The sequence below is a fragment of the Crocodylus siamensis genome, chromosome 2, assembly GCF_052110815.1.
Source record: "Crocodylus siamensis isolate JL-2025a chromosome 2, ASM5211081v1, whole genome shotgun sequence".
Taxonomy (NCBI): domain Eukaryota; kingdom Metazoa; phylum Chordata; order Crocodylia; family Crocodylidae; genus Crocodylus; species Crocodylus siamensis.
Genome location: NC_143396.1, coordinates 254244272 through 254272074, shown reverse-complemented (window position 1 = coordinate 254272074; position 27803 = coordinate 254244272).

The following is a 27803-nucleotide window of genomic DNA, read 5'->3' as shown; positions in this document are numbered from 1 at the left end:
GTTTGAGTCTGAAGGGTATAGCCAGGTATTCAAAATGCCCATAGTGGGACTGAACACACAGTCTTCCACTTGTCCCCCTCCTGTTTATGAAGTAGATTGTAGGTGTCACGGGCACTGAGGTGCTCTGTGACTTAAAGGATAAGAGGAGAGTTGTCAAGCAGCAGAGCAGTGCAGCTGCGGGTTGCTGGGGCAACCAGCTGGTCAGGTGACTAGAAAGGGGCAGGGCCAGGCCCTTTATAACAGCTCAGGTTGGGGCCCATGAGCAGTTCCCCTCTGGCGGAGAGCTGAGCTGCAGAGCCTACGGTGGCAGTTTGACCGCTGCAATGATGCGAGGGGAGAGAGAGAGAGCCCTGAGAAAGGTATTGGTGAGAACCAGCGCGGCGTGTGGTTTGTGTTATAAGCCGGTGGGCTTTTGCTTGTGTTGTAGCTGCTTGGCTTACGGTTTTGTTATGATTACACCGGAGGACTGGGTGAGGCTGTAGGGGTGAGAGGAGGCCTCACGGGGGCTCCCCAGCCGCTTGGGGGTTCCTGGGGCACAGCGAGTGGTGCTCAGTGGGGCACAGCGGTTTGCACTGGAGAGGCGCGGCAAAGGCCCCAGAGGGGGCAATGGGTGCAAGAGGCATGGCAGAGGCCCTAGGTGGGCCACGTACTTGATCAAGCCACCCCAAGGTGGGCGGCAGGTTTCATTGACAGGCACCCAAGACAGGTGCGAGCTAAAGGGTTGTCTGGAAGGTCCCTGTACCAGCAGGGGAGCCCTAGGAACCAGAGGGGCCAGGTAAGGCTCTGGCTGCCTGAGCCTTACAGGACACGCTTTATGTCAGGGTCATCATTGGCAGGACTTTGAAGGGGCCAGGTAGGGCTCTGGCCACCTGAGCCTACCAGGACACACTTAGTTGGACAACCATCATTGGCAGGGGTCAGCAGGGGCCATGTAAGGCTCCGGCTGCCTGAGCCCAACTGGATGGTCACCAGGGACAGGACTCAGAAGGGGCCAGGTAGGGCTTAAGCTGCCTGAGCCCAGTCGATATAGAGGGTTAATCCAGTCAAGGGGGCCATGCCCGGAAGGGGCGCCAGAGAAGGGGCGCTGATTGCGGGTCAGGCCCAGGGGCACCAGAGAAGGGGTGCTGATTGCGGGTCAAGCCCGGGGGCGCCAGTAGGGCGCAGGACCAGACAACGTCCAGGAAGAGCTGCGAGGCTTGGGGTGTGCTATAAGAGGAGGTCGGAGGCACGCACTGCCCATAAGGCTGGGGTGAGAGCACCCCATGTGCAACGGAGGCATAGGTGCAAGTAGGCAGCCTCCCATACTGAACCTAAGATCAAAGACGTGGCGGGTGAGTTGAGGGTGCTGGATTGCCTAAGTGACACGGCAGGGGGGTGCTAGCGAGTACATGGCTGCTCATAGGTTCCCGCTCTGTGACAGTAGGCCCCTCACAGATCCAACTTTAAAAAAATCTTGGCCTGATGAAGCCTCTCAAATAATTCATTCATAAAGGTAGTGGGTAACAGTTAAGAACTGTTATCCTAGTTAAAGCCCTGTAATCATTGCAGGTGTGGAGAGCCATGAAAAGCTGTGGTTTCTTGGCCATGAAGAATATTGGGGCTCTGACTGGGAACATAGAAGGCCTGATGAACCCCTTATGGAGGTTCTCTGTAGTGTACTTCTTGGGGGCTTCAAGCTCTAGTTTGGTGAGGGAATAAATGTGCCCAAATGGGATCTGTTCCCCTAGCAAAAGATCAATGAGGCAATCATATTCTGTAGGGAGAGGGATCAGGTTTCATGGGATCTGTCCGTTAAGGCAGATTGCAGATCTTCTATGTTTGGTGGAAGCAATCTAATGTTTCTGGCTCTGCTTCTGGCCTGAGTATCAGCTGGAGGAAACTTCTCTTAGCAGAAGTGTAAGCAGTAGGATGAATTAAAATGGAGCTCCTTCGATCCCCACAAGATGTCCAGATTATGGATGGATAGTTGAGGGGTCCCCAGGATAACCAAAAAATGAGGTGAATGGATATGATCAAAACAAATAGATTCCTAGTGGTCACCTGTTATTACTTTTAGTAGAACTCTCTTGCTGGTGACGGGTCCTGAGGAGAAAGTAGAAACCATGAATGGATCCCCTAATTTAGGGTTCTGCTTTGGCCTGACTTGTATCTGATATTCCACTAGGGTCAAGTCCATGAAATTACTGGAGGCCCCTGTGTTTAAGAGGGGCCTCCAGTCCCAGTCTGGTGAAGAGTGACTACCAAGGGCAAGTCTTAGGGTTTGGTGGTACTTGACCATGTAATGCAAGTTGGAGGGGTTGGCTGAATGGTCAGTGGCAGGCCCAAACAATGCCCCTTTAACAAGGCCAGGCCAGGAGGTTTCCTGAAGAGGAGACGGGCACTCCCGTCCTTGGGCTAAATGCCCTGCTTTTCCACAATACAAGTGGAAGCCCTGGGAGCAATGGCGTGCCTTCTCCTCCAGGGAGAGTCTTTTCTTAGTCATATCTACTTGCATGGGTTCCACCAGGGGTAGTGTAGGCTCTTTGGGGGCCTGAGATTTGGCCCAACATTCTTGTTGCTCAGACAGACAAGTGTCAATGCAGATACTCAGGTCAATGAGTCTGTCCAAAGTAGCTGGGAGCTCCACCCCAGCCGATTCATCTTTAGTGTGGCCCTGAAGACCCTGGTGGAAGTAAGTGTTGAGCCACCCCATTCCATTCAGTGTCAGCAGCTAGTAATTTAAATTCAGTGGCAAAACTCAATAGTGGGTAGCACCGCTGTTTGAGGGTCTGGAGAGCTCACTCAACTGTATGGACCGAATGTGAATCTCCGAAGATCTTGGCTATGGCCTGGATAAAGTCTTTGAGTTTGTAAAGGAGGGCATCTGCCAATTTCAGAAGTGGGGAAGCCCAGGCTGGGGCATCACCATTCAAAAGGACTGATGATCAGTCCCACCTTGGCTGCATCTGAAGGGTAGGTTCTGGGGCAGAGATGAAAAGCAAGGCAACACTGATTAATGAGAACCCCCCTCCCCCCAGTTAAATGTGTTGGGTAGTGGAATATAGGACTTAGAGTGAGGTGAGTGGACTGGGAAGTGGGGTACATTGGACTTTCAGGGCCATAACGTGGGCTTGTAACCCCTGTAAAGCAGCCAGCAGCTTGCCTACAGAAGTCTGTCCCTGTACCACTGTTGGTCTGGGAGGCACACCTTGCTGTGAGGGTTCATCTGAGATGTAGGCAGCCAGGCCTGCAGTAGGCCACTAGGAGCAGCAACTAGGGGTTCAGCAAGGTGGAAGCCCAGACTACCAGAGTATCAGGTTGGGGTCTGGGCCAGAGAGGTAGAGAACTTGGGGATCAAGTTCCAGAATTGCTGAGAAGGGAGATCTGAGAGATGTAGTCCAAGAAGTGAGGCGAGATCAGAGACCCAGTACCAAGTTTCAGGGGAGATCTTAGGTCAGGGTCACAAAAAGCCAAAACCAAGTCGGGAGCCCAAAGAACCAGACAGAACAGTGAATGAGAGGCTTACAGGAACAGACTGAGGCTGTGTGAAGGCATGCCTGCAGCCTGAGACTGCAGGTATGCTTAAAAGGGGTGAGTGGTGTTCAGCAGCCAATCTGGTTGTAGAGAAGTGGGGCAGTTGCATTAGCCAGGGATCAGGTACAGGTGTGATAACTCAAGTGCTTAGACTAGCTGGGTATGCTTGATCAGAAGCTGTGACAGCAAGAGCTTTCCCTGGGGTCTTCACTGATACATGTGTGCACCATCCTTTTCCATCTCAGTGCAATTGTGCTAGGGTCACTGCCACTTTTTCTGTGCACTCCATGAATTTAGCACACTTATTAAAGAGATGCAGATATCATAATACCTATCAGCACTGCTTTCTTGCCAGTAACCCTCCATTCCCACAATGGGGTCTGGGTAGCTGTGATCTGGAGTCACTGATCTGCTGACCCTCCCTTGCCCTTGGTACTTGCTATTTTACTGGCACTAGCAGGGTAAAATAGGGGAGCTGAGGGGTGGTGGGGGACTGAGCCTCCCCCCCATAAAAGATGAGAACCCCCTGTTAGATGTAAAAATCATAACCAAGGTGGGGGTCTGATTTTATTAAGGCATCGTGATGGGTAGCTCAATTTTTTTTTTTTTTTTTTGCAGACCCTGCCCAGGGGTTAAAGTGTAATTCGAACTGTGGACACTAGTACCAATTTATAGCATTAAGGCTTAAAAGCATTTCTTAGAACATCCCACTCCTTTGACCCTTCTCTCTTTTGGTTAGAACTAGCACAGCCTTTTCTGGCTGTTTGCTTATAGGGCTTGAACAGGAATGGTGACCTAACCAACGCTTCTCAAATGCTATCTACTGCCTGGTATCTGAATGAGGACAGCAAAAAGGATGTGCTCATTGGAGTAAGGGAGGGTCCACAGAAGCCCCTCCTGACCAAGATTTCTAAAACACCTGCCATTTGGTTCACACAGGATATTCAGATGGCTCTGTGTCAGGTAACAGGTCTATGTGGGTAATCTATCTTCCCATCCAGTGAAGATAAACATTTGAGTTTGAAAATTATGTATCAGGATAAAGTCCCAGGGCTTTTGCAGTTTTTCAAATACAAAGAGAAAACTTTGGTTTCCTAAACAGCTACTAGCTTTGCAGTAAGAATACTTTCCTGGGACGTGGGGAACACTAGCTTCAAACCCCTGTTCCAATGAATGCGAGCATGTGTGTATACCATATCTTTACAAACACCATAATTTTTTCCACATAAAACATGTACCTTTTCCATCAAAACCAGCTCCCAAAAAATTAGGTTGCATGTTTTAAGCGGGGTGGCTGTTTTCTTTGCTGGAAAAGAAACAAGCCTGAAGAAACTGTGCATGTCACGCAGCTGCCAAAATGGCCAAGCACCATGTTAAACCTCTCATAACCATGGCTATTGGCTGAGCACTGTAGCTTGTGCCTGAAGCAACAAGTGAGCTGCTGGTAGTGTCTTGATGAGGCTTGTGATATGGAAATGTCATTTTCTTTATGGGAACCTATATAAAATGTAACCCGGGCAGTACTCCAATTGAAGGGATCAAAGCAGGTGCACAAGCGCTGTGGGAGGTGTAGGGACTCTCCTCCCCCTATTGAGCAGAGCCAGACCACCAACGGGGACTTAACCATATACCTTTTCATACTGGGAACATAATGGGCATCAATCAGAGGGAATAGTAGACGCTACAATGCCCCAAAGGGGCAGGATTCAACAAAGGTTAGACACTTCCAATCATTGACAAAAAACAGGGTTAACAAAATATAAAACACAAACAGCAGAACAAACAATACGGGTTGGTGAAATATAAAAAGGTGCAAAATGTCAAATGACAAGGATATATAGGGCTTTGGTACCTGGAGGGGGAGAAAACACAATGGCCCCTTTCCACTGCAAGAAGGCTTATTTCTTGTTAGCTCACTCACCCCAAGTCACCTCAGCTGGGACTAGAACCCAGATCACCCACATAGCAGGCAGGAACACACCACTGGCGGCATTGCTCCAGCCTGCTAGGGGCCTTGATCCTCCTGGAGCCCCAGCCTCGTGTCAAGCTGCCAGGCCTCTGATTGGAGGAGCTGGAAGTAGAGCTAGGAACTGCTCGTATCCTTCCTGGAGCGGGGGGAGCCTCTCCTGCTGTCTGAAGCCTCTCCTAGGGGATCCTGGAACCCAGTAGGGAGGGCTGCTGAGGGTCCCCCTACTGCCTGCAGGTCCTATTTTTTCAGGCTTTTCCAGGGCACTGCTCCTGCCCCACTAGCTCAGCTCTGCAAAGCTCCTTCCTTGTTATCCCTTGCTGGTCTCTCCCCTGAGTCAGCCCACGCTGCCCCTTTTATCCCCCTCCAGGTGATCCAACGGGCCAATCAGGACATGGGGCGGGGGGGGAGGGTGAGTCTCTGGGGACTGATTGGTGCAGAAAGGGAATCCCAAGTCCTCCAATCATCTTTTACCCCTTCAAAACCCCTGGGCCAAATCATTACCAGACTGGCGAGGAAAGGGAATCCCAAGTCCTCCAATCATCTTTTGCCCTTTGAAAACCCATGGGTTAGGTCACTGCCTGCTAACCCGTCACATCCTCCCCTGCACAACCCTTCACCATCCCCGGTGAAGCACAGGCCTCAGTCTGGGGGATGACTGGACCCAAGGGGCTGCGATGGGGACCTCTCCCAGCACCCCCAGGGCATCATAGGTGAAGCGACGGACTGGCCGAAGCTCCCACCTTGGTTGTGGGGTGCGGCCTGGGGCAGGACTCCATGAGGGCCCCAGTGGCTCAGGTTCCCTCTCACTGGAGGTGTCTGCCCCACTGGCAGGTAAAGGCATGGGGATGTTTTCTCCTTCGGTCTCTCCAGGTGGGGCCCCACGAGCAGCAGTCCCTGTCTCCCCTTCGCCCTGAGGAGTGGCAGGTCCTAAGCTCGGGTGAAAGTCAGCAGTGTACCACCATTCAGAGTCTGAGGCCTCCAGGGGAGCTGCAGGTACAACTGCCGGCTGGGTGGGGTGAGGCCTCCTTCTATGGGGAGAGCTAGGCCTCTGTTCTCGTGGCTCTCTCTTGGGAGGAGGGGGCCCCACCAATTCGCCAATAGGCAGTAGGAGGTTCCGGTGGACCATGCAACTTTCCCCCGGTCCAGACTCGGGGGAGATTTCGTATACTGGGAGGTGTCCCAGTTGTCGCACCACTGTATAGGGTTCAGTCCAGCACCGATCAGCGATTTTTGTGTCTCCCATTTAGCCCCAGGTTTCGCAGCAGCACCTGGTCTCCTTCTTGTAACCCCTGCTCATGCACGCGAGCATTATAAAGCTGCTTATGGTGTTCCTGGTTTCTTCCAGCAGTTTCAGCTGCCAGTCGGTACGCACGATAGAGAGCGTCCCAAAGCTGTTGTGCATACTGACCATGAGTCAAATGTTGCTGGTAGACTCATTCTACCCCAAAGCACAAATCTATGGGTAACCGGGGCTCCTTCCCGAACATGAGTAAATACGGACCGACCCCTGTTGCATCATTCCTAGTGGAGTTGTAGGCATGCACCAGGTATGCAGTACGCTGGCTCCATATGGCCTTCTGTTCCTGCTCCATGGGTTTTGAACTCTGGATGGTGTGTAGATAGGCAGTTTGAGTGGGCAGGGTCTTCCTCCGTACACACCGATCACAGTTTGAGGATTTAGTCCTTACGTCTTCAGCCATTTTGGGCCAAAAGAACCACTCACAGGCTAGCGTTAGGTTGCGTTCCACCCCCATGTGCCAAAGTCATCATGCAAGGCCTGTAATGCCTTATACTTCCAAGGGAGGACCAGCTACCAATATTTCCATCCTTCTGGGTCCTGCACCTCCCAATGTAGCACTCCATCAAACAAGCGAAGGCTTTCCCACTCCCTCAACAGGAGGTGGGCTGCTGGGGTAGCGTTATTAAGGGTCGCGAGTATTCCCTGATATCTGGGCACACAGCACCTCTCGCACGTCTGGGTCCTGCTCTTGTGCCATCCACCATTCTGTGGCCATGACCTGGGGCAACGAAGAGGGAGTCAGCATGGTGTACTGAACCCAGGCCTGTGGGATCTCCTCAGGGGGCAACCCCAACACTTCAGCCATGCAAACAGTACTTTCCTTTGTCTCCAGAGGGTCTTGTATCTGCAGGCTGCACATGGTCTTCACTGTCTTGGGGCTCCAAACACTCCCAGGGTTGCTGGGGAGTTGTCGAGACAGGGCATCGGCATCCACGTTCTTTCATCTCAGTTGATAGTGCAGGCTGAAGGTGTAGTTGGCTAGTGCCGCAATCTAGCGTTGGCCGGTTGCACCCAACTTAGCGCTGGTGAGCACATAGGTAAGGGGATTATTGTCTGTCCACACCTGGAAGGTAGTCCTATAGAGATAGTCCTGGAATTCCTCAGTGACGGCCCACTTGAAGGCCAGGAATTCAAGCATATGTACCAGGTAGCACGTCTCACTGGGTGACAATGCCCTGCTGGCAAAAGCCACTGGTCGCCGGGGTCCCTCATGTTCCTGGTACTGTACAGCCCCCAGTCCTGAAAGGCTAGGATCTGTGTGCAAAATAAAAGGTTGGTTGGGATCAGCACATGCCAGCACAGGTGCCTGAGTCAACCGCCAGATCACCTCCTGGAAGGCATCTTCACACCGCGAGTCCCACCGGGAACCAAAAGGCTCTGTGGGGCTTCGTGTCACAGGAAGCCCATTTAAGCCACTGTTTTGCCCCTTCTTGCAGGGCGACCTTCCCACCTGGTGTCCATGAGTTAGGGCATTTAAAGGTCTGGTTACTGTAGTATAGTCTTTAATGAATCACCAATAGAAACTCGCAAATCCCAGGAACCTTTTCAATTCCCCAAAGTTCTTGAGTCGAGGCCAGGTGGCCACAGCACTTACTTTCTCTGGATCAGTGCTGACCCCTTCCTGTGATATAATATGTCCTACATACTTCACAGAGGCCCCGGGGTTCTGCTATAGATGTGGGGAGCCAGGGCACATGGCTCGGGAGTGCACCCAGCCTGAGAACCCTGAATTGGTATTTGAAAGGTTAAAAGGGCGCTGGGCAGCAGGAAATGGGGAAGGGGCAGAGCAGTGGAGCTGGCTCTGCTCCAGACCCAGACAGAGTCCCTAGAGCGGGTATGGAGCTGAGGTCCTCCCGAGGCATGAGGACGGGGCAAGGGCTGACCCCTGGGGGTGGTTCTGGACACAGCAGCTGCTAGTGCTGGAGCCACAGGCTCCTCCTCCACTCCCAACAAGGTGTCCTCATGGGGACCCACTGTTAGCACCTGACCCATGGGTCCTTTTTGGTGGGGAACATCCTCTGGGACCCACATAGTCTCTCGGAGTCTGGATATCTCTTCCTCTTCACGAATCTCTTGGAGGAGGTGACTGAAGTCAGGTGGGCTGCTCCTGCTCCCTGCTAAGTTGAGGTTCCAGAGTAAGTCCGAGCTATACCGTGCCCCAATATGAATTTGCCGGAGCCATATCTGATCAGCGTCAGTTACACTAAGTGCTCCTTGGGTCACCAGGCGTTTGTAGCACAGGCTCTAAGCAAAGGACGTACGCTGACAGAGGATGTGGACAGTTTGGAAAGAATCCAGCACAGAGCAATGATAAAGATTGAGGCCTGAGAGGCAAGACTGATGAGGACAGGTTGAAAGACCTAGGGCACAGGTGGGCAAAACATGGCTTGTGGTCAAGATATGACTTGCCAATTGATTGGAAACAGCCTGTGGCTGTCCCCACAGCACTCCACATGGGGTTGAGCTCTGTCCAGGGCAACCTATTGCACTTCAGCCCACATCTGCTGGCCTGGCCCTGGCCAATATGGACAGTTTACTGGCAGGGCTGCTCCCAGTGTGGCTGCAGCTGACCGGGTTCTGCTCTTGTCCCATTGCCTTCAGTGGCTGTTTTTCCTTCTTCTCCTGCTGTGACACTCCAGACTGGGAGGAAGCTTCAGCCAGGTGGCTCCTGTCCCAGTGCACAGGGCTCTGGTTCCAACTTCTGGCTGCCTTCAACCCACTCTGCCCACCTGGCATAGGCAGCCAAGTGGGTGGAAGGCAGCTGGGAGTTTCAGCTGGGTGCCCCAGTGGCCAGGGTCTCTGTGGAGACTGACCCAGGAACTCCACAGACAAGATGTGCTTGGCCGGATGCATAGCGTGGGGCTGCAGGCAATTGGCCAGGTGGATGGGATGGGGCCTTAGGCAGGTGGAGAGTAGCATCTGGGACAGGCAAGCAGGAGCCAGAGCTGGGATTGTGGGATGGTAACAGTGTGGGGCTGGGGCCCGGGGCAGTCATGACCCTCTCTCTGTATGCCCTTGCCTGCAGAACCAGTGCCTGTTGCAGGGATGTGCAGGGAGTGGATAATGGCTCTGCCCTGGGTCCTGGCCCTGTGCTGTAACTGCCCTGCAATCCCAGCCCCAGCTCTGGCCCTGGCCCTGCCCACCTTTCCCACTCCCAGATGCCATTTCCTGCCCATCTACAGCTTCATTCCATCTGCCCAATTGAAAACACCCTGCACATGGTGTCCCCACCAGTCTCCATGCAGCCCCCACCCACCTGCTCTGTCTGGTGCCCCTGGCAGTAGGTATAGGGTGGACGGGCCCGGATCAAGTGCACTTCGCACCCCTGCCAGGCTGGGTTAGACCCCTCCCCACCCCACCTGCAACTGCTCACCAAAATTTCTTAAGTGCTGTGGCCCTTCAGCCCAAATAGTTGCTCACCCCTGTCCTAAACAATCCCTAGCTGAGCTGCTGCTACCACCATTAAATGTCCTGCCTGCCCCAGCTGTTGTTCTTAAAGCAGCAGCAGCAGCAGCCAAGGACCATCAAGTTCCCGGCATTGTTTAAGTGAGGGTTAGCTAAGGGAGACAGACAGAATAAACGAGAGATCCTGGGTTCAGTGCTGCCTCTGCTCCCTTTTCTGTCAGGCCCTGGACAGATGAACACATACCCTAGTGTAACATGCATTGGTTTTGAATAATAATGTAAATTATACCAGGGAAATGGACAGAGCTACATTCAGCTGCATGTACTAGGCAGCTAGTGCTGTGACTAACTACAAGTTGGGAGGGAGCCTGAAGTAGTCTGTTTGCCTTTAGTAAATACCAACCCTGGGAAGAGCGGTAATTCTCCACCTGATAGGCTGAAATACCCCAGTTTAGGGGTTTTCATAATTTGTTGGCAACTTTTTACTATTATAACGCTGACTATATTAGTGTCAATATTTAGTCTGTGCAGGACCTCAGTTTTAAATACTTGGGACAGGGTAGGTGTTCTGGAGCACATGTATGCAGCTGCTGGCACAGGTATTATCATATTGGATCAGAGAGAGCAGCATCCATATTGTATCCAATTCAGTATCTTGTCTCTAACAGTGGCCAACAACAGCTCCTTCAAAGGAAGATGCAAGAAACCCTACAGGAGGCCAGTTATGGGGTAGCCCATCCCCAGAATAAAATCTTCACCAATTCAGTGCCATGAGATATAAAGCAGGATTTCTTCCTACAATATGCTTCATTTAAGATGGTACTGGGAAATAAGGTAAACAATGGATAGGGGGCTCTAGAAAGGATATGGCAGGACCTCCCATGGCAGCCCTCTCTGAATGTCTGACTATTAGCTATTCTGAGTCTAGTTTCTTTTTGCAGATAAGAAAAGAAGTTAACAGGTTCTGGATGCTCATCACTCCAAAGTGCAGGGTCACATTTTGGCATTTTTATTTTTGTGACCTGTGATCAATTCCTTGCAAGAAGAAAAAGGAGAAGGAGTAAGATGAAAGGCCGTGATGGTAGCCAAAAATTCAAGATGGCTTAATCCAAAAGTATGGAGTCAGGAAGTGGGATTAACACCCCAAGCCTTTCATAGTTATGATCTTTGAGGTGCCTGAAGATTCCTTAAACGTTCCGAAGAGCAACTTTGTAAAAATTCATAGAGAGCAGGTCTCCACTGACTGTTACTCCCTCTCCAGGGTGCCCAGTCCTATGTAAGGAGATGCTCAATCTCCCTGCCAGGAGTCAAGCTGGGTTCTTTCCATCTCACTCCTCACAAACCATCAAGATTGTACAAGCAAAACATTTCACTGCTCTGTTGATGCTGTGTAAGCCAGCATTGAATACAGGGTCCTTTCCAGTAGTTCTGATGGCTCTGCAGGACTGGCAGGAGTTAAAACAACAAGTTGTCTCTAGTTGGTTAACTCAGCAGAAGGAGTCACCCTACTACATGCAGGCAGGAGCCTATCAAGGAAAAAAGGAACATGTTTAGAGTGTCATTTGAGCTGCTTTGTAGGAGTCACCTCTGTGGGTATGGGAGGAGTCTTCAACTTTATCTATTTAGGCTTTTGCATTACACATCACTGAAGTAGCATGTAATCACTTAATGGTTCATTCAGACTTTGGCTTCTTTGCCAAGGCTGCTATCAAGGGATTGAGGGAGGCAGATGGTGCTCACTGCACCTTGCCCTTCTGAAGAACAACACCATTTTTTCCATCACCATGATACAGGACTGTCTATAGTACTTATCTAGCCTATACATGTGTTTGGGAGTTTGGGTGGGGGGAGGATTTTAATTAGAGCGGTTCCTAGAGAGACACTCTAATTAAAATGCTGCAGTGTCACATGTATTAAGCCCTCACATGTTTAAAAATGACCGCAAGATACTTTAACTAAAGCTTATTTGATGAGCTTTAGTTAAAGCACCCCAGCAGCCCTTTTTAAACTGCAGGGGCTTGTACATGTGACACAGTGATGATGCTAGAGCATTCTAATTAGAACATGTTAGAGTATGTGTGTAGGCACCCTGAGTTTCTTATCTACAGAGCTATGTCAAGGATATCAAATTAGATCAACAGGTTGTTGCTATATCTGAGTACCCATCCAAAAGGAATGGGATGAACATGCTAACTACCCTGTAGATCACAAGCATGAGATCAATTCTGTGGAAAGGGTGTTAGACAGCACTACTTGTCTATTTGCTTCACCAGTTGAGAAAAGCACTTAGATTTACACCAGTTGTCATGTTTGCTACTTGTTCCTGATCATTCCATCAGTAATAACCCTCTTCAAGGCCTGTTCTTCTAATCTGGACTCCATTCACATTCTCCTTTTCCTCTGCCCACAATGGAACCAGACTGCAGTGCACATCCTTTTCAGCTTCAACTCCTCACAAAAGTCATTGTGCCCACTTCTAATCTGTGCTGTATGCTGGAAATGCTTTCCTTAAAGTTGTTTGCTAAGCTATTCTCACCTCATTCCTTTCCCTTCTAAACACTCTTTTCTGCCCAGGATCCAGTGAAAAGTGAAGTGGGAGGATATATACGTTTTTGTTCAACGAAGAATTAACATGATGATCAGAGCAGTCACTAGGAAATCTTACCACTGTCCCTTTATCTCCTCCCCATTTTTCTGGTTGTGTATGATGCTTCCTTGTGAGGGTATGTGACTTGAGAATGCAGGCTCTCCTCTAACCATTTACTTATCTGTATAATAGACCTAGACTAAAACTTAAGTGCTTAAAATATTTACTAGAAACCACATAGAAAGGAGTTGTATTAATTATTTTGGCAGCGGCCTGCACTCCCCATAAGATTTGGTCACCTGCATCAGGCTGGTGGCAAAATTGTTTCGTTACACAATTTTCATGGTTGATGTGGGAGTGGTGACCTCATGTAAATGCATTTCTCCAAATTGGGGGCTTCATACTCAGCATAATCACCTCCTGAAATAAATGAATATAGCTTGTGTTAATTGTTACACTGATGACCTTTTGGTGACCTATGATAGAAATATCTTTTTTTTTTTAACTTTTTCCTCTAACCAGTGGTCCATAACAAATGAGTGAATCAGATTTCAAGGCAGTAGCTCAAAAGGGCATTTGAATGATTGAAATCCAATAAGAAAGTCTGACCTTTGGATGACCTCTGATGGAAAGGTCGTCACTGGCATAACTTCTTTCCTTAGTCAGTGGCTTGTGATGAATTAGCTTGCCAAATTTTAAGATCCTAGCTCAGTGGGCACGCAGAATTTAAGTTAGTCATTCTCCATCTGAGAGAAAATTAGCCCCATTTTATAAACACAGTGTGAGGCAGGGAAGTTTAAGAGACTTGCCTAAGATCACAGAAAAAGTCAGTATTAAACCTGAGATTAGAATATGAGAATTGTAGACTTGCTCAGGCCACATGTGTCCTATGTTGCACATTGTAATCTGCTACCTGTACTCCCATGGACTGCATCTTCTGTGCAATTGCATATGGCTTCAGGGTACCCAGCAAATTACCTGTAGAAAACCTCTGCGTTAAGTGAAATTCAGATAACCCAGCCTAATGCATGTTAGGTGGAAGCTGGTGGTCAGGTAATCACATACAACATATCCCAGCCAAAAAATGATTAAAATCTCACTCTGATAAACGTGCCCTCATAAAACATTAATGGGTATATTTAAATCACATCACTGTGGGACGTTACATTCACCTAGACCAGCTGGTTGTGCCCCAGCCCAGAGTCTGGCCGACTGATTGTCACTTATCATTTCAAGAACTAACCCCATCACCAACTGCAGCTATTTGTTATCAGCCCTTTTACCTTTACCACTTCCATTTGTAATTTAAACACCGTAATTTAATAGGTTTGTCTCATTATTTTGATTAATCATATTAACTCATACTAATTAAGAAATGGATTTAGGTAATGACAGAGGTTAATGGAATCAGTTTTCACTTTCCCCTGGTTTTTCAGAGACGGGGGACACATGAGGGTACAAGGGGAAAATAAGAGAAGCTAGAAAGAATGAAAAAGAGAAACTGTTGGGGGAAAAATCACAGCTAGCAATCAGAAATTCCTTACTAATTGAATGTCTGATTTTATTAATGATGAAATTTATAAAGGTCCTTAAGAAAAGAAAAGAATTTAGCCAGTTCAGCAGTTAAGTGTGAAAATTAACTAACTCTGAGATAAAAGTTAAAATATCCATTTTCTTTTCTCTATTTCTTTAAATTAAAACAAGCTCTCTTTGATATTCTAGCCCATTAAAGCTTTAACTTCCCTTGCCTTCCATTACTAAATATCTGGAGACTGTGCAGAGAATAAAATACCCTGGATGATTCAAGAAAGGCTGACCTTGGAGGGCAGGAAGGTAATACATGGATCATCAAGTACAACCACTTGCCCATAGTGTTGATTCTCCCTGATGTTACCCTTCTGCTACTTTTATCACTTTGGGAAGGTTTCCAGCACTGGTTCTTTCTTACCACACTTGTCCTCTTTTAGACACAGGAAAACTGAGACCCAAACACTGTAACAAGCTCTAGAACCTTGCACCTAGTGCTGTAAACTGTATTTTCAGCTGATAAGGCACGATAGGCATGGGGAACCCCTCTTGTACAGACAGCTATCTATAACAGGGGCGTTATCTTCACCAGTGGTTTTCATCCTGTGGTCCCCAGACCCCTGTCGGTCCACAGATTATGTGTAAGGGGTCCAGGAGGGATGACTGCTGAAACAAAAGCAACCACACTTACAATTCAAAGGGGTCCGCACCTCCATTTGAAATTTCCAAAGGACTCTGGAAATGAAAAAGGTTAAAAACCACTGATCACACTATGAAGCTTTTGTTTCAGCACAGCTCAGTTGACAGAGCACCCTAGTGGAGTCATGACATACCAGCAGAAGGATTTCTCCTGCCAACTTGAGATACACTACTTCTCTGAATGAAACAAGTTATACCTTGACAGAAGTTCTCTTTTCTCAGTGTGGCCATGTCAAAACTGGAAGTTTTTGTGGCATAACTAGGCTAGCTAGGGGTGTGACCTTTTCATACCCATAGCTGACATCACTATTTCAGCAGCACTTGGTAGCGTAGACCAGACCACCGATGCATAGTAGTCACTTGCGGTGGTACAACAGCCCACTGCTTGTTCTTTCATACTTTATATATGTGTCACTACTCATATCAGGGCAAAGTAAGCATAAATGCTGCAGTTCTAAGCTGGGAACATTGTACACCAATTCTGTCCAAACATGAATATTATGCTGAGGAAGTCAATGGAGAGCAACTGTAGTCCATGCTCTGTGTCATGATAATTGACCTAACTATATGGATAAGCTTTTGAGTACAAAACATGTTTGGAGTTGAAACTGGGGCTCCTTTTCCATGAATATGAGGGGTTCCAGGTGCTCATGGGGTTGGACTGAGTAAGAACATGTAGTCTTTGGTATTTTTTTCACCAGAACAGAAATTAATCTTCACAACTCAGTAGGAAATGTGTCATTTACTATCACAGAATTATAGAAAATTAGGGTTGGAAGGGAGCCCAGGAGGTCATCTAGTCCAACCCCCTGCTCAAAGCAGGACCATCCCCAACTAGATCATTCCAGCCAGGGCTTTATCTTAAAAAACTCCAAGGATGGAGATTCCACCATCTCTCTGCATAACCTGTCCCAGTGTTTTACTACCCACCTAGTAAGAAAATTCTTCCTAATATCTAACTTAAACTTCCTTTGCTGCAACTTGAGACTGTTTCTGCCTGTTTTGTCATTTGCCACTGAGAACAGTTTAGCTCTGTCCTCTTTCAAACCCAACTTCAGGTAGTTGAAGGCTGCTATTAAATCCCCCCTCAATCTCCTCTTCTCTAGACTAAATAAGCCCAGTTCCCTCAGCCTCTCCTCAGAAGTCATATCCCACAGCCTACTCATCATTTTTGTTATCCTCTGCTGGACTCTCTCCAATTTGTCCACATCCTTTCTGTAGTGGGGATCCAAAACTGGACACAGATTTCCAGATATGGCCTCACCAGTGCTGAATAGAGAGGAAGAATCACTTCCCTTGACCTGCTGGCAACACTTCTCCCAATGCTGCCCATCTCATAGAATCACAGCAGTAGGGTTGGAAGGGACCTTGTAGATCTTCAAGTCCAACCCCCACCCCCCCCGGGCGGGAGAAAAAACCACGCTCAAATGAGTCCAGCTAGGTAGGCATCAAGCCTCTTCTTAAAGATCCCCAGGGTAGGAGCGAGCACCACTTCCCTAGGAAGTTGGTTCCAGCTCCTAGCCGCCCTAACTGTGAAGTAGTTCTTGTGGATGTCTAATCTAAACCTACTCTCCAGTAATTTGTGTCCATTGTTCCTTGTCATGCTAGGGGGCTCTAGGGGAAACAGTGTCTCCCCCAAACCCTTCTGGTCCCCCCTAGTGAGTTTATAGACAGTCACCAGGTCCCCCCTCAGCTTTCTCTTGTGAAGGCTGAACAGGTTTAGGACCCTTCAATGTAGGGTTTGCCCTGTTGTCCCTGGATCATGCGGGTGGCCCTCCTCTGGACCCTTTCAATGTTGTCCACATCCCTCCTGAAATGGGGCGCACAGAACTGGATGCAGTACTCCAGCTGTGGCCTGACCATTGTCACATAGAGGGGGAGGATCACCTCCCTGGCTCTACTTGAGATGCACCTGTGGATGCACGACAAGGTCTGGTTAGCCCTGCCAGCTGTGACCTCACATTGTCGGCCCATGTTCATCTTGGAGTCAGTAATGACTCCAAGATCCCTTTCTGCCTCCGTGCTCTCAAGGAGGGAGTTTCCCATTCTATACGTGTGCTGCTGGTTTCTACTGCCTAAGTGCAGCACCCTGCACTTGTCGGTATTGAAACACATCCTGTTTATGTTAGCCCACTCCTGTAACCTATCCAGGTCTTGCTGCAATCTTTCCCTCCCTACTAGCGTGCTCACCTCACCCCAAATTTTGGTATCATCAGCAAATTTAAACAGGTTGCATTTCACCCCCTTGTCCAAATCGCTGATAAAGAAATTGAACAGTGCAGGCCCAAGGACCAAGCCCTAGGGGACTCCGCTGCCCACTTCCACCCAGGTTGAATATGACCCGTCCACCACCACCCTCTGAGTACGACCCTTGAGCCAATCTGCAATCCATCTGACTATGTAGGCATCAATGCCACAGTCGCCTAGTTTTTTAATGAGGATGGCATAGGAGACGGTGTCAAAGGCCTTGCTAAAGTCTAGAAAGACTATGTCCACGGCGACACCTGCATCTACTGCCTTTGTGACCTGATCATAAAAGGCAATTAGGTTGGTCTGACATGACCTGCCCTAATGAAACCGTGCTGGTTGCCCTTGAGCATCATCCCTGAAGCCGGCCCATCACAGATGTGCTCCTTGAGGATCTTCTCAAAGAGATTCCCTAGGATTGAGGTAAGACTGACGGGCCTATAGTCACCTGGGTCTTCTCTCTTCCCTTTTTTGAAGATGGGGACCACGTTAGCTATTTTCCAGTCATCTGGCACCTGGCCCGAGCACCACGAGCACTCATAAAGCCGTGCCAAGAGCCCTGCAATAACCCCAGCTAGCTCCCTCAACACCCTGGGGTGGAGAGCATCTGGACCCGCTGACTTGAAGACGTCCAGCCCCTCCAGAAGCTCTCTAACCCGGTCCTCCCCAACCTGAGGTCTGGAGGTATTCCCCTCGAGTCCATCTGGCATCACAGCGGGGAAGTCCCGGTCCCTGCACAAGAAAACGGAGGTGAAGAATTGGTTAAAGAGTTCCGCTTTCTCCTCTGGCGCAACCACCAGATTGCCCAGCGTACTTTGCAGGGGCCCCACATTACCCGGTGCCTTCTTCATCTGCCCTATATATTTGAAAAAGGACTTTTTATTACCCTTGATCTTGGATGCTAGTCCTAGCTCTATGTCCACCTTAGCTTTCCTGACAGCCCCTCTACAGGCCTGAGCAGAGGAGGTAGACTCCTCTTTGGAGATAGCACCCCCCTTCCACTGGGTGTACGCCGCCTTTTTGGTAAGCAGGCATTCCCGGATGCCCTTGGTGAGCCAGGGGGGCTTTTGGGTACTCTTGCCCCCCTTGCTTTTTGTTGGGATGGACTCCCCTTGGGCCCTGAGTATCGTTTCCTTAAGGAACGACCACTCGTCCTGGACACTGAGTTCCCCTGCCCTCAAGGACCCCAGCGCCTCACCCACTAGTCTTGTCAACTTGTTGAAGTTGGCCCTCCTAAAGTCTAGGGTTACCGTCTTGCTGCAGGCCCTTGACACCCTGCGCTGGATGGTGAATTCCAGCAAGCGACGATCGCCATCGCCCAAGTGGTCAAGAACCTGGAGGCCCCTTACCAGGTCATCACCTGTGGCCAGGTGTTTCCCCTGGTGGGACCGTGCACCTCCTGGATTAAGTGGAGGTCCTGTATCTCAGCCAGGAACCTCCTCGAATGGTTCGTCCTGGCTGACTGTTCCTCCCAGCAGATGTCTGGGTAATTAAAATTGCCCACGACAACTACAACCCTTGCCTTAAGTGCCTCTGCAAGTTGGCCTGAAAATTCCCAGTCCAGCTCCTCCCCTTGGTTGGGGGGTCTGTAGTAGACCCCCACCGTCAAATTGCTCTCCCCACGGCCCCCTTGAATCTTGACCCAGAGCACCTCAGCCTGCCCTTCCTCTGACCCCATTCTGCTGGCAGAGGAATATGCTGTTAGCATTCTTGGCAACAAGAGCACACTGCTGGCTCATATTCAACTTATTATCCGCTATAACCCCCAGGTCTTTTTCTGCAGAGCTGCTGCTCACCTACTTGTACTGGTGAATGATATTGCTCCGTCCTGAGTGCAGGACTTTGCACTTGTCCTTGTTGAACCTCATGAAATTTCTTGTGGCCCAATCCCCCAATTCATCTATGTCACTGAATCCTATACCCTCCAGCATATTTACTACTCCCCACAGCTTGGTGCCATCTGCAGACTTGCTGAGGGTGCACCCTCTGCCATATTCCAGGTCATTGATAAAGACACTGAACAAAACCAGCCCCAGGACCAACCCCTGGGGCACTCCACTTGATATTGCCTGCCAACTAGACATTGAGCCATTGATTACTGCCCTCTGTGCCCAGTGCTCCAGCCAGTATTCACCTTACAGTCCATTCATCCAGCCTGTACGTAGCTTGCCTGCAAGAATGTTGTGGGAGACCATATCAAAAGCCTTGCTAAAATCAAGGTATATCCCATCCACTTGTCTCCCCTCACCCACATTGCCAGTCATCTTATCATATAAGGCAATCAGGTTGGTCAGGAATGACTCGACCTTGGTGAATCCATGTTGACTGTTCCTAATCACTTGCTTCTCCTCCAAGCACTTAAGAATGGATTACTTGAGAATCTGCTCCATGATTTTTCCAGAGACTGAGGTGAGGCTGTAGTTTCCTGGATCCTCCTTTTTCTCTTTCTTAAGTATGAGCACTATGTTTGCCCTTTTTCCAATCACCTGGGATGTCTCCTGATTGCCATGATTTTTCAAAGATGATGGCCAATGGCTCTGCAATTTTATCAGCCAACTTCCTCAGCACCCTTGGGTGCATCCCATCTAACCCCATGGACTTGTTTCCTCTAAGCTGTGTGGTGTTCACAGCTGCGCAGGTGCACTCACATGTTGCACTGCCAGGCGTGCCTGCACATGCTACACAGCCTAGAGGGAACGCTGCTTGCATTGGAGCATCCTGTTGTTCTTGTTCCTTCTGATAGTTCCCCATATAGCATGTCCTTGGGTATATGTCCATCTTCCAATCTGCTCGGATGGTCTAGCCAGCACAATCATCTCTGTCTGAGTAAGGCTGTCATACAGTACTTGGTAAATTTGCCCTTTTAAGAACCTCTGCATTGGTAACTTTATCTTGTCATTTGATTTTGAGTATGCAAGGTAAACAGAGCAGGTAGAAACTGTTTAACCTTTTCTCTTGATGTGCATAAGTTGTCCGTGTTTCCCCACCATACATGAGAGTGCGGAGTAAACAAGCTTTGTACACTAGCATTTTGGTCTTGATGGTAAGCTTTGAGGTGTTCCATGCTCTTTTAGTTAGTCTGCTGAAGGTGGTTACAGCCTTTTTCTAATGTGAACATTAAGTTCTTCATCCAGTGAGAGGTTGGTGGTCACTGTACAACCTAGGTAGCTGAACTTTTGGACTATTTCTAGCGGTTCTCATTAAGGGCGATTTGATGGATCTTATGGAACTCCCTGTCCTAGTACAATTGTTATCGTTATGCTGATATTGAGAGTAAATGCCTGACAAGTTCTTGAAAGGCCATCCATGAGTTCTTGTAGTAGGTCTTTGTTGTGGGCTGTAAGGGCAGCATTATCAGTGAATAGAAGCTCCCTGATAAGCACCTCTCTAACTTTAGTCTTAGCCTTGAGTCGTGACAGGTTGAAGAATTTCCCATCTGATCTTGTGTGAAGATACACTGCACCTTCCATATCTTTAAACGTGCATTTCAGGAGTACCGAGAAGATTCCAAAGAGTACAGGGACAAGAACACATCCTTGCTTCACTCTGCTTTTCATCTGGGCTGAGTTCACAGGAAAGAACAGAGCATTTGCTCTCTTCAGGATGGGTCTTGGTGTTCTGTGCACAACTGAGGTCATCACTGGGCTGTTCACACTTACTTTATTATCTTTTCATTTCCCTTTCATTTCATTTTATAGAATATTTCACAGAAAGTGACTTACTGTATAAATGTGCAAGGTCAGGTTTACTTTCCCTTATTAAGAGGAAGGGATAACTGTCCAGTGAATTCCAGTTATGTAGAAAGTGAACACAAGAAAATGCAGGTAAAAGTCAACCATTACAATTTATATTAATGAACCCACTAGTCCAGGATGAAGCATTCACAGAAAACCCTTTATTGATCCAGATCACAAAGTTGCTTTGATAACAAATGTGTAAAAATATTTCATCCTGAAGGATTTTAAAGTGTCCATGAATTGTTTTCTGGAAGTGGTTCACTCATCAATGAAATGGAGCTACCTCAGGATGGAAGGTGGTTGAAATAGCAGCTGTTGTGGGCAGTAGCTGTGGAGGTCAGAAGGTCATTCTCTGGATTGGAATTCAGCGATCTGTGTTGATGTATTTTTTCTCAGCTGTAATGTGTCACTAAGTAGTCACTGAGGTGCATGGCAAGCATCTTCTGTGAAATAATTTTGTAAATTTTTCATGAAAATAGTCATCAATTAAAAATAAATCTTGACCAGATTGCCCCGGGCCGGGCCATATCAGCTCATGCAGGGACCCTCCCTTGCCCTGGGATCAGGGCGGTAGGTCCCTGCATGAGCTGATATGCCCCGGCCCTGTATGGGAGCCAGCTCGAGGAGGGTATGGGCCCCGGGGCAGATCAGCTCATGCAGAGACCCTCTCCTGCCCCAGGAGCAGGGCAGTGGGTCCCTGCATGAGTTGATATGCCCCAGGCCTTGTACTGGAGCCAGTCCAAGGAGGGTGTGGGGCCTGGGGCAGATCAGCTCATGCAGAGACCCTCCCCCACCGAGATTGGGGCGGTGGGTTCCTGCATGAGCTGTTATGCCCTGGGCACATACTGCAGCTGGTCCGAGGAGGGTGCGGGGCCCCGGGCAAATCAGGATCTGCCCCCACCCCGATCCTGCACACCCTGGATGCAAAGAAGCCGCCACAGTGCGGGGTGGGAGAGAGGGACAGCGAGCGGCCAGATGCGAAGCTGGTGGCAGGGTAGGGTCACCACAGCCACTCTGCCCAGGGCCCCCAGAGTGCGGGTCCCAGGGTGGTTGCCCTGATTTGCCCCCGTCAGGGATAGCAAGGGCTGCCGCTGGCCCCAGGCAGCAGCACCTGGCTCCTGTCAGCTGGTAGGCAGATAGGGGCCCACCAGCACCCATGGGAGGGCTGCGGGGCCTGTGCCAGGCCTCCCAGAGGTGTGTGCCCCCGATCTGCCTGCCAGATGTGACAGGAGCTGGGTGCTGCCATCTGGAACCAGCAGCAGCACCGAACTTTCCAGTGCTGGTCCCAGGTGGCAGCACCCAGCTCCTGTCACATCTGGCAGGCAGATTGGGGGCTCACACCCCCGGGTGGACTCTGGTACAGCCCCTGAAGCCCTCCTGGGAATGTGCGTGAGTCCCTGATCTGTCTGCGTGCTGCATTTTATGTTTCCCCATAATAACCTATGGGCGAAACATCGAAACAGCATTGAAACATCAAAACAGTTTGGACGAAAGGAAACGGAACGGTGCTTTTGAAACGAAATGAAACACTGTTCCCTTGAATCATCAAAATGGAAGTCGAACTGGAATGGTGCTGTTGTGCACAGCCCTATTACCAACCCTTGAGGATTCATTGTGCATTTCTTTACCCTGGCAATGTTTAAAGAAACATGACTGCAGGAGCTGGAGCTTTATTATTGGAAAACCTCAACATTTTTTTCTTTCAAATGGATACTTCTAGCCACCAGGGCTGTGGAGAAAAACTCACAGGTTTAGAATCCAGAGGGAAAAACAATAACATTTGGATGTTTTTCACTGAAAAACAAATCTCCTTGGGTGCATCTACTTATTCAAGGAGAACTTCATAGGCAACTTCCTGTGTTTATACATAGTGCCATCATAGTGTTACCAACCCTCGGGAATTCATTGTGCATATCTCTACTCTAGTGATTTTTAAAGAAACAGAACTGCAGGTGCTGGAGCTTTTTTATTGGAAAACCTCAGCTTTTTTGTCTTTCAAATGGATGCTTCTAGCCACCAGGGCTGTAGAGAAAAACTCACAAGTTTAGAATCCAGAGACAAATACAATGACTTTTGGATGTTTTCATTGGAAAAAAAATCTCCTTGGGTGCTTCTACACGTGCGCTTTACTGCATGTTAAATGAATTAATTACTGTGACTGAGTCCAATGGGGGTTCTTTTGGGCCAGTAGAATTTCTCTTCGCAGGACAGAGTATGGAGTTGATCAATCCTTTCCTGAGATTCTGGCTAACAGGGGTGTGCGAAACGGGCCCCATTTGATTCAGATTCAGATTTGGCCAGAATCAGGGACAGTGATTTGATTTGTTGATTCGGATCACTGTCCCTGATTCAATTTGGCTGAATCCAAGTCTGAAGATTCGATGCTGATTCAGAGAATCAGTGATTTGGACATAGACACAGCTTTAAATGTTTTTTCTACATACCTCGAGGTACCAAGCACAGCTCAGGAACACTGCCATGCTGGGGTGGATAGAGCGTCCAACAAAGGCGCGGAGGGGCTCCCTGCATGCTCGGCGGTGAACCCAGAAGTGGACTGGAAGTATTTCCAGTCCACTTCCAGGTCCGCCAGGGAGTGTGCGGGGGGGTGGGGGCCACATCCCCCCCCCAGGTTGGTGATCGGCTGCAGGCGGACCCCAGATGCCCCCCCAGATCCAGGAGGTACCAGTCACTGAGCCGGGGGGGGAGGGAGGTGCCCCCCACACGCTCCCTGGCAGGCCTGGAAGTGGACTGAAAGTGCTTCTGGTCCACTTTCAGGTTTACTGCCGAGCATGCTGGGGACCCCCCCCAATGCTCCTGTGGGACGCTCCATCTGCCCCAGCATCTGAGCTGCCTGGTGCCTTGAGGTATGTTGAAAAAACATTTAAAGCTGTTTCTGTGTCTGAATCGCCAAATCTTTTCAAATCTCTCCGAACTGATTTAGAGGGTTCCAATTCGATTCAGAGAGATTAAAAGGTCTCCTGGTTTGATTCAGATATACAGCCGCCAAATCACCACTGAATCGAATCAGCAACTAAAGCTTTGCACAGTCCTTCTGGCTAGTCTCACTGGAACTTTGAATGTATCAAAGTGGACAGTTTGTGTGAGACTTGGTATGTTCCAAAGTCAAGGAGCAAAGCCTGGATACTCACAAATCATTACCATTGCTTTCTCACTTAAGAGAACATAGGCTTGAGGAGCAGCCTTCCAGGCAATCTTTGCTTTCATTACTAAAGCCTGTATCTACAGCCCAAGATCTGAGCAATCCTAGGAAATCCTAAACAACGGAGAAGTTGGCAAGGATTCTAACCTCTAACTGAAAACAGATCATACGAAATAAGCATGATGTCTACAGCTTCACAGATAAATATTAATATAAAATAGTTAAAAATTTAAAAAGAAAAATAATAAATATATCACTCAATAGAAACTTAAATACTGAGGGTTTGATCCTAATTTTACTTATGCTGAATTTTATGTTGGCTTAAAGTAAATGGAGCTATTCCTAGTGTACTGTGGGAGCTCAGGATCAGGCCCATGCGTAAAGTCTAACATGTATGCCTATATACACATATCTAAGTGGGTACTCTATATATCTCTTTGTCTATGCATATGCATGTGTATATATTTCCCAGCAGCTGTCTGCATCATTCACTCCCCAAACCAGCATGCATTCATTTTCATAACTTTTTGTTCTATTACAATATTAATGGGACTATCAATGGAAAAGGACAAGAGAAGCATTTTTAATGTTTATCTGACAGTTGCAAATTTCACTTGAGGTTGTTTACTGGGATCTGATTGTTGGCAAAGAAGAGTAAGAGAGGCAGTAAGATGAATGGGATCACAGGAAGAAGAGATGTATTTATGGGTCTTCTCAACACCATCTAAGAGTAATAAAAAGTCCTATCTAACCCCTCCTTTAACAAGTCTTAAGAAGTTTTAAACAACAAGAGATGAGAGATTGTTTTAATTAACTTCCATCTACTCCAGGTGGCTGTCTCAAAATGAGACATGTTGCATTTATGTCTATGAAAATTAAATGAATGCTTCTGTGCATATGTTCAGTCTCCCTCTCCGTATTTTCCCTTTGGACTTTTATGCTGGAAAGGGAGAGTCTGTGCCATTCTAAATGTAATGTTGGGTGCTGATAAATTGGGTAACGTTCTGCTATTCTGGCCAGCGCTCTTTTGTCCTTCATTTATAGAGCAAGGGTAACAGAGAGGCTTGCCAAGGATAGAGAAAGCCAGATTTGGTTTTGTCAACATTTGGGGCCTCCAAATCAATCGTGGCCTAATATCACAAATCAATGAATTGTTAAAGAAACACATTTTGAGCCCCGTTTATTTGCCTTTTTGTTGTTTTGAGCCTTTTAGGATTCAGATTTTCAGCTGTAATCCTGCAGACAGTTTTAGTCTGCCTCTCTCCTGGGTGCATCTACATGTGTGCATTTACAGCTCAGTAACTGAAATTATGGCACGGTATAGACATGCATCTACACCTGCATGTCCATACTGCACAGTAAATATGGCAATTAACATCAACTTGAATGTAAATCAAATTTACACCCAATGAGCTACTGCACAGTAACGCACATGTCGGTCTCTTACTGTGTAATAACATTGTGTGTGTGGACTGACTTGGGACTAACTTTAGTCCCAAGTCAGTCCACACACAGTGTTAATGTGCTATAATGCCTGCACATGTAGACACCGGCCTATTCCCACTTACTGCACAGTAATTTACTGCTCAGTAAATTTAAACCAGTGTAAATGCATGTGTAGACACACCCACTCTCTCTGAAATTTGCACATAATCCCATGACTCCAAAACCTGAAGCTTTAAGAAAAGCACCAAATATTGTGTGACCTATGAGAAGGAAGTTGTCAAATGTGTATCGTCCTAATATGGATCTCCTTAAAACATCAAGGATTCAGAAGTTCCACTCAAATGCAAAAGAGATGGATTTCTGTTCCACAGTGAAAACAGTATCAAAAGGCATAGAGTAGTGGAAAGAGAAAAATCTCACATGGCATATTCATTTTGTTCTCCTTAGACTCTGTTATTAAAATAAGTGCTCCTCTCCCTCATCAAATCCTTCTTCCTTTCCCAGACCTAATTCAGGCTGACTTTCACCAGAAAAACAGGACCTTTAAAAGGGGAATTGTTTTCTGTTTCAGAAAAAAAGTGATTTTTCCTTAAAGATCACTGCTTTTAAATAGAGTTGAGTTGGTTTGGAAACTTGAGTTGGTTTTGAGAGACCATGAGATCATGAGAATCACATATTTTCAGAATCACATATTTGGAAAAAGTTTCATGTTAAATCAAGTTTTTAGTGTGGAAAAAAACATTTCAAGAGGACTTTAGAAGCCTCAGTGAGGAGATAAAATAGAGGCACAGAAATGTTGTTATGAAAATGAAAATAAAATTCAAAAGATTGTGATTGTTTAAAAGGAGAGGAATAAAAAGGAGCACAATAAAAATATTAGAATAGTAATTGGTATAGATTAGGTAAATCAGGAATTCTGATTCTTTGTGCCACAATGTACAAACATAAAGAGATCAATCACTAAAACTGAAAGCTGCAGAATCAAAACTGAGGGAAAGGAATATGTTTTCACCCACCATATTTGTACTGCAACAGTGAGTTCTACAAGGTTGTAGGGACCAGGAGGCTAGCAGTATTCAAAAGAAGATAGAAAATGTATGTGCCTGGCATTAGGTTTTGTTTTTTTTTAAGAGGGTTTTAGGAGTGCCATTACACTTTAGTGCCTGGATATAACTCAGTCCTTACTTCTTGACAGCCGAGGAGAGATTTTCTTGCTCTCAAGTGCTCCTACAGTTGCCCACTGTAGCCTAATCCAGTATTATTGTTACAATATAATGGATGGTGAGTGTTTTTTCTAAGATGCACTAAAAGAGTTGGAAGCATAAATGGTAGGAAAGGGATCGTGCCCCAGAGGGACACAACCCTTTTGGGTCATTGAGCCCAGTCTACTGAGAGAGTATGGAAATGTGTTTCTTGAAGAGTATTCACGAAAAGGAACTCTCCCCCTAAAATAAAAAGAATGTGTAGGGACAAGATATTGAAGGGAGAACCAACCATGGAAAATGGGATTCTCCAATCTTCCCGTAGAAAAAGGCCTCCCAATTTCAGTTCTGCTTTTGGCTCCTAACCTTTTGGGTTAGGAGCTGGTACAGCTCCAAAATACAGTATGAGAGGTAGAATAGAGTCTTTTATAGATAATGGACTAAAGGGGGAGGTTAGACTAAGGGAACTGATCATTGTTCTGGCCAAACAATTGAGTAGAATCTGTGCCAGACCCACAGCTGTCCCTCCTTGCCTCTGAGCATTTAGAGGTGACTTCGGTAGAGATTTCCTACACAAGAAAGAAGGGAGTCTTTCCTTTTTTTGGTCCCCCCTTCCCTTTATGAGCCAGGGAGGGGCACATGGGTTGGGTATGAATGGCCAAGCATATAGTCCAGCTGCTTTGAAAGAACCTCTTGTGGGAGGTAAAGAAATGCTGCTTCTGGTGTGAACAAGATCTCCACATCATTACTACTGGTGTGGAGATCTGCAGAGAAAAGCCATTGGTGGATTCCACACATTGCTAGCTAGTAACTCCACTTCACCGTTTGTCAGTTACCAGGACTAATTTCTAGTCAGTGTTGGGTTTAGTTAATTATAGTTAGATTCCTTTCAGTAGTTAGGTTAATTATAGCTGGATGTTCCCTATGGACACCCACTCCTCCAGTGGGAGGAGAGGGTTCATTGCTGGCCCTATTTGCTGCCTGCATAGTTTACATTCAGGCTGGACCCAA